The following is a 6,278-nucleotide window of genomic DNA, read 5'->3' as shown; positions in this document are numbered from 1 at the left end:
TTTTTTCCCCCCAAAGCCCCAGTAGATAGTTGTATGTCATAGCTGCACATCCTTCTAGTTGCTGTATGTGGGACGCGGCCCCAGCATGGCTGGAGAAGCAGTGCGTCGGTGTGCGCCTGGGATCCGAACCCGGGCTGCCAGCAGCGGAGCATGCGCACCCAACCGCTAAACCATGGGGCAGCCCTTTAATCCCCTCTTGCCAGGTAACATTCACAGGTTCTGGGGATTAGGATTTGGACATTTTTCCGCAGCTATTATTCTACCTACCACAATATCCAATCCAAATCACTTCAAGTATCACCATTTTTTTTTTTTGCTTTTTTCCTTATTTCATAATTTAGGACCAATCCTCTGCAAAATCCTTTTCCTCCCTAGCACTTCTGGGGTCCTCACCAGGTATCTTGCATGTACTCAAACCGAGTCATGTCTCTTAACATGCCTCCTGTGCCGTTACGCCTCCTCTCTTCCTCAGCCTTTTTCACTAAATACAAACATGTCCTCTGGTGAGTGTCGTAACCTCTGAGGATCGCTGTTCTCTGTCTTGCTGACCATTTCTGCTGATGCCACAGCAGTGGCTCTCAAATTCCAGAATCATCAAATCTCTGAATTAGAGGAGAATGCTTCTTTCCACTTTTTCTTTTTTCCACTAAAGGATGACAAAGCAGAGTTGTTTGTTCCCATCTTAGAGACTTTTAAGTAAAACTTAATCTTTACTTTAACATACAGGTCCATAGAGGAGACAAATCAAACTGGCAAAAATGACGTGTACTCAGCATCACTATTCCCCAAGAATGACAAATGCCTGGTTTTGGTTCTTGTATCTATGGATTGAGTCTATCGATTCCCTCTTCCCTTAGGTTGAGTTTTCATCCAGAAGTCTCCTCAGTTGGACTGGTAGACTCTGGTAGACCTAATCACCATCACATATACCAGAGCTATCTGAATCCCATGGTGGATACAGCTTGACTTAAGTGCACTTAACTGCAATCACAGCCTCTCATACCTATTCCTTCTTTACTTTTCCGTAATCACAAAACTTGCCCTGCAGGGGAGGTCACTTAATATTTGTATAATTGCAATAGCCAGCACTACCACCCCATTGTCCAACTAATCCAACATGACAGCATTAATTAAGATTCCTCAGTCAGTGCTACTCTTCTATTTGAGAATGTATAGTATTTTTCTGTGACCTTTCAGATAAAGTCCTAACAATCAATCTGTCATTCAAATATCTTCCTCATATTTATAATACGACTTCCATTGCTCTCTGTTTTTAGCTATTGCTTTTCTTCCTCCTAGTTCTTATGTCACAAATACTCTTCATTTTCAAACTCTCTAAGTCACATCATCTTGAACAATCCACCACAAATTCCTACCTCCTCTCAAAACAGTTGTGAAATTTTCTAGGACAGTTTTAGTTGTCTTTTTAAAATTTCAGTAAATCATTTGATGCTTAAATGATTGAATAAGTTCAGATTTTGTTTAATAGCAGTCAGCTGATGCTTTATTGTACCTAGATGAGAACAGTATCTGTTAAAAGTAAAATTAAGCGCTTCATCCCAGGGTTATCATTACCCCCTCAGGATAGCAAACCACCAGTAATGGCCTCAGGTATTACTCTGTCCTTTCTTGCTAGACTTAAACTCAATAATTCCAGGTTAAGCCTCATCCTGATATCCGCAAAAACCCAATTTGGCAACTCTATTATCTCCTGCCTGTACCTAGTACCTTTAGCAAGTCTCCTTTCCTAAGGCCACTGCCTCCCTTTTTAGAAACATTTCTCTTTGTCAATTGCTCCAAACTCCCAATCTTTTTCATCTGGCTTGCCTTCAGTTCCTTCTGGAAAAGACTGCAGCTCTTTCAGGCTAGATCAAAAATGTAATTCTTTAAATTGCAGAATTTTTCATGAAAACTTTGTGTTATTTCACCAGTCATAGCCATACCAGGTCAAATTACCACCATATGATCATTAATAAATCATGAAATTAGTTTATCTGAAGATAATGTGATCACTTTCACTGACAGGGAAAACAGGGACTATAATTCAATATCCAATAACATTTGAAGAAGGAAGTATTTCTTCACAAAGCTTTCTAGGTGAAAAGTGCTATATAATTTCAAAATAACAGAATCATTTTGGCAACAGAGGAAAAGAGCTTCAAGGGTTCTGAAGTAGGTCTTTGATGCATTTTTAGAAATCTCTCATGAGGAAGAAGCAGCCTGTATAGTGTGGGAAATAACCAATGTTGTGTAATTGTTGATAAAAGTAAGTGTTTCCAACAAAAAAACCCCAGAATTAAAGACACTGTGCATGGAAGACGAAAACATTTGATATTTGGGGCCTTAAAAGTTAGGTTCTCTGAGGAACTCAATGCTATTTAGCAGTTTGCATGTATTTACTGTCATAAAGAGGTTGAAGAGACAAGCATCATAGAGAAAAAATAAATAGAGGAAAAAGTAAAACCCTGTTTTGGGGTCTTCATTGGTTGTCTGCAGGAAAGAGTTACTGAACTAAAGTGAGTCATCTTGTCACCATTTGAATTAATTATAAGATACATGGAGGGTTATGATTGAGGGACTCAAATTAATGATTCCTCACAGCTTCTAACACCGTGAAAAAGCCCTAGATTTATCAGAACTCTTGATACTTGCTGAAAATCTCCTCACATATAGTCCTTACCGCCTCCCCGGGACAGGAAGAGTACAGTACTTTCTGCACAAAAATGATGTGTGCAAAATTTAGAATAGAAAATACCTGAGGGAAATCACCAGGGAACAATCTTCATTCCTGTTTTTCTTAATCACTGAAAAATTTAAACATCCCACACTTTCTCCTCTCTTCTTCTCTGGGGCCCCTACACCACTACTGCTTTCAGACTTCTTTTCCTGATCTTTCTGTTGAACACCCTAAACCCCTACCATATCCTTTGCCATGCAAGGTTCTTTTCTGTGGAAAATGAACTGCCCTGTGCTCTTAACCTTTCTTTCAAGACCTCTTCACCTCCCCTTACCTCCTAGATAATTTTAAAGTTTTTCCACACATTTGAGAGTGGAAAGACAGTCTTCCATAGGAGCCAGAGGACTAGCCCAAAGCAACCTTTCATAAGTGTAAATTTTCTTTGACATTTGCTGTTTTATCATTAACATATACATAAATTTTGCATCCTACTTCAAAATGTTAATCTAAGATGTATGAAATTGTTTACCAAGCATGGAAATTGATGATCCAGGAAGATAGGCTTTGATGAATTATGACTTTCAGCATCTGAAAAGCCTCTCTACAGAAGCTATTCTTTTCCCCATATGCACAAGAAAGTGTGGATGTTGAGAGGTAGTCGAGGTGACATTCCCCTGATCCCTAACCTGCTTCCTGAGCTTTACTCCTCCGTCTGCCTGTAAAAGTCCATCCTCATTTAAAGCTATTTATCTCATATCATCCTTGTTAAGCTCACTTTATTCAGTGTAGACTTTCAGACCTGGCTCACAGTCTCCTTCTTTTATACTTTTGCCACAATTCTAGAAGATTTCAGTGTTCATGTAGACAGATGATCACATCCTAATTTCAAATTCCCTATACGTCTTTCACCTTACCTTTTCCTCCTCTGCACTACAGCCCTCCTCCAAGAGACATACCTTTAACAGGTCACCCAGAAACCTCAAAGTTCCATATTCCATTCTTTGTAAACAAATTCTTGTTTTTTCACCTCTCTCATGCTATCCTTCCTACCAGATCTGCACGATATTGACAAACCCTCCAGTCCCTGGATTCCCCATTTTCTTTGAGTTTATCAGTTCCACCCCAGGCTACCTTCCTTCCTTACTGAGCTTGGACTCTGCAAGGTTGTTCGTCTGAAGTTCAACATCACCGGCGTTTGCAAATCCCAAACCCTTGAGGAGTAACAGTTAACATTTTTGTTTCTACGTTTTGGAAGTTGAGAATACTGGATAAAAAGCACCTAATTCTTTGATTTTGCACTACTATAAAGTCATGGTTTCCAACTTTGGCTAGGACCTCCGCATCGACCTCAGTGCTGTTCCTTGTCCTTGATTTTGTTCCCTCCAATATTCCCCTCAAAACCCATTCAGAACCCGCACCACTCTCCCCAAAACTCCTCTCCACTCAGACTCTACTCTCGTATTCTCAGCAGATTTCAAAGTCTCCTACTTCACACTTCATCAAGAAAGCAAAGTCTCTCTCCCTCAACTTCCTACATCCTTACCCACAAAATCTATTATCCATATGAACAAGTAGCTCAAGATTATTTTTATTCAAAGAGAAAAACAAAGTACCTATATTTAAATTATTTTCAATCATTTGAGAGGCCCTAACCAATTTGGTAGCTTAGAATATGAAAATAGACCAGCTCTGGTCTGAATAATTGTAGACAGCAGGTGTTCCAGTCTATGTATTCCTGCCTAGATGGGGGCTGGACAAAAACCTACCTACTCCCCATTTGTTGTTTCTAAACCATAGACCTACTTTAAATTCTGACACAGTACAATGAAATTTATAAAGTGGAAAGTACAGAGACTGTGCCACTTTCAAGTTGAAAAAGGCAGTGCATTTGTGTGTGTGCGTGTGTGTGTGTGTGAGGAAGATCAGCCCTGAGCTAACATCCATGCTAATCCTCCTCTTTTTGCTGAGGAAGACCGGCTCTGAGCTAACATCTATTGCCAATCCTCCTCCTTTCTTCCCCCAAAGCCCCAGTAGATAGTTGTATGTCATAGTTGCACATCTTTCTAGTTGCTGTATGTGGGACGCGGCCTCAGCATGGCCGGAGAAGTGGTGCATGGGTGTGCACCCAGGATCCGAACCCCAGCCGCCAGTAGTGGAGCGCGGCCACTTAACTGCTAAGCCTCGGGACCAGCCCCAAGGCAGCACATTTTTTATTACTGTGATGGAAAGAGAGCTGCTGCGACTTCATTCTCTAAAACTCACATCTTCAGAGTCCTCACTTTCATAGAGACAGCTCTCTGTGGTGTTGTTGACACTCAGGAACACCATAGTTACTGTCTTGGACGGTCTGAGCTCTGCACCTAGAAACAATCCAAACTAACTTCTTGCAACATTCAAGAGAAAATATTCAGCTATCATTCAGAAACTATGTCCCTCCAGTAAAAGAACTCAGTGTCATTAATCTTTGAATGCTTTATTACAAGCAGAAGAATTTGCAATAATTTAATGAATAATTTAATGAATGTTTCTACTTCCAGACTGAGGAGGCACAAAGCTAATACGGATGGCTTTGCTTTTGAAAAGACTAGTGGAAAATTGCAAGCTTTCAGCTGAGCTTCCAGTTTATCCAGGCTCAATATTTCTTTCCTTTTGAAATATGAAGCAGTGTAATAGTCTTACATGAGTGGAAAAAAGTTTAAGTCAAGAGTATGTTCCATTTCGTAGTTCTGAACTTTTTCCAAAATTATTTTTTTCCCTTCGTTTTCTGTGAGAAGCAGTGCATTTACATGGACTAAGCTGGATTACTTCATGAGTGGATGAAACACTGCATTCTTCTTCAACTATTCTGGCAGCCAGCAGAAACAACAGACTCCAATGCAAGACAAATTTTAGGTTTCACCTTTATAAAAGCCAAGGATCTGTCCAAAATATTGGCAGCCAGGATAAAAATTTATGTGCAAGATCCAAAAAAAGTTGGTTAAATCCTTTAGATCTTGACATTTCTCTGTCTTCAACACAAAATGTTACTGCATGTTCTCAAGGGTGGCCTTCATCAAGCTTGGCCCTTTTCTCTTGTGGTTGGAATTTCTGTTCCTATTGCAGGTAGAGTTTCAGCGGCTCAGATAGCTGGACCTATGCCCCCAGATCCTGCTCTAGGTGGGAGATGTAGCACTGACCTAGAGAGGGCTGAGCACAGAAGAACACAGTGGACTCTTTCCTGGGTCAGCAGTGCCCCCAAAAGGCCACTGCCACTGCCGTCTCCTCCTCAGCCTTACAGCCCCAGCTTCTTGCCACTGCCCAGGCCCCTCCCACTGGCAGCACCTCCTCCTGCAGACTGCTGGTCTCCCAACAGCTCCTGGGCCATGCCATGTCACGGCAGACACTGAAATGAACCTCTTTTTTTTGTGTGTGTGAGGAGGACTAGCCCTGAGCTAACATCTGATGCCAATCCTCCCCTTTTTTCCTGAGGAAGATTGGCCCTGGGCTAACATCAGTGGCCATCTTCCTCTACTTTATATGGGACGCTGCCACAGCATGGCTTAACAAGTGGTGCATTGGTGTGTGCCCGGGATCCGAACCTGCGAACCCCGGGCTGCTGCGT

The 6,278-nt window shown here is 41.4% G+C and overlaps 1 pseudogene; it reads right to left on the bottom strand.

Annotated features, from left to right (window-relative positions):
• Nucleotides 1-4,958: 4,958 nt before the first annotated feature.
• LOC101405109 (cyclin-G2 pseudogene) lies at nt 4,959-5,645 on the bottom strand (annotated as a pseudogene).
• Between the last annotated feature and the right edge of the window lie 633 nt (nt 5,646-6,278).

Source organism: Ceratotherium simum, chromosome 25 (assembly GCF_057802395.1).
Source record: "Ceratotherium simum simum isolate JZ-2026a chromosome 25, ASM5780239v1, whole genome shotgun sequence".
NCBI classification, from domain to species: Eukaryota; Metazoa; Chordata; class Mammalia; order Perissodactyla; family Rhinocerotidae; genus Ceratotherium; species Ceratotherium simum.
The sequence above is the reverse complement of the archived record's forward strand: the minus strand, read 5'-3'. Positions and strand labels throughout refer to the sequence as shown.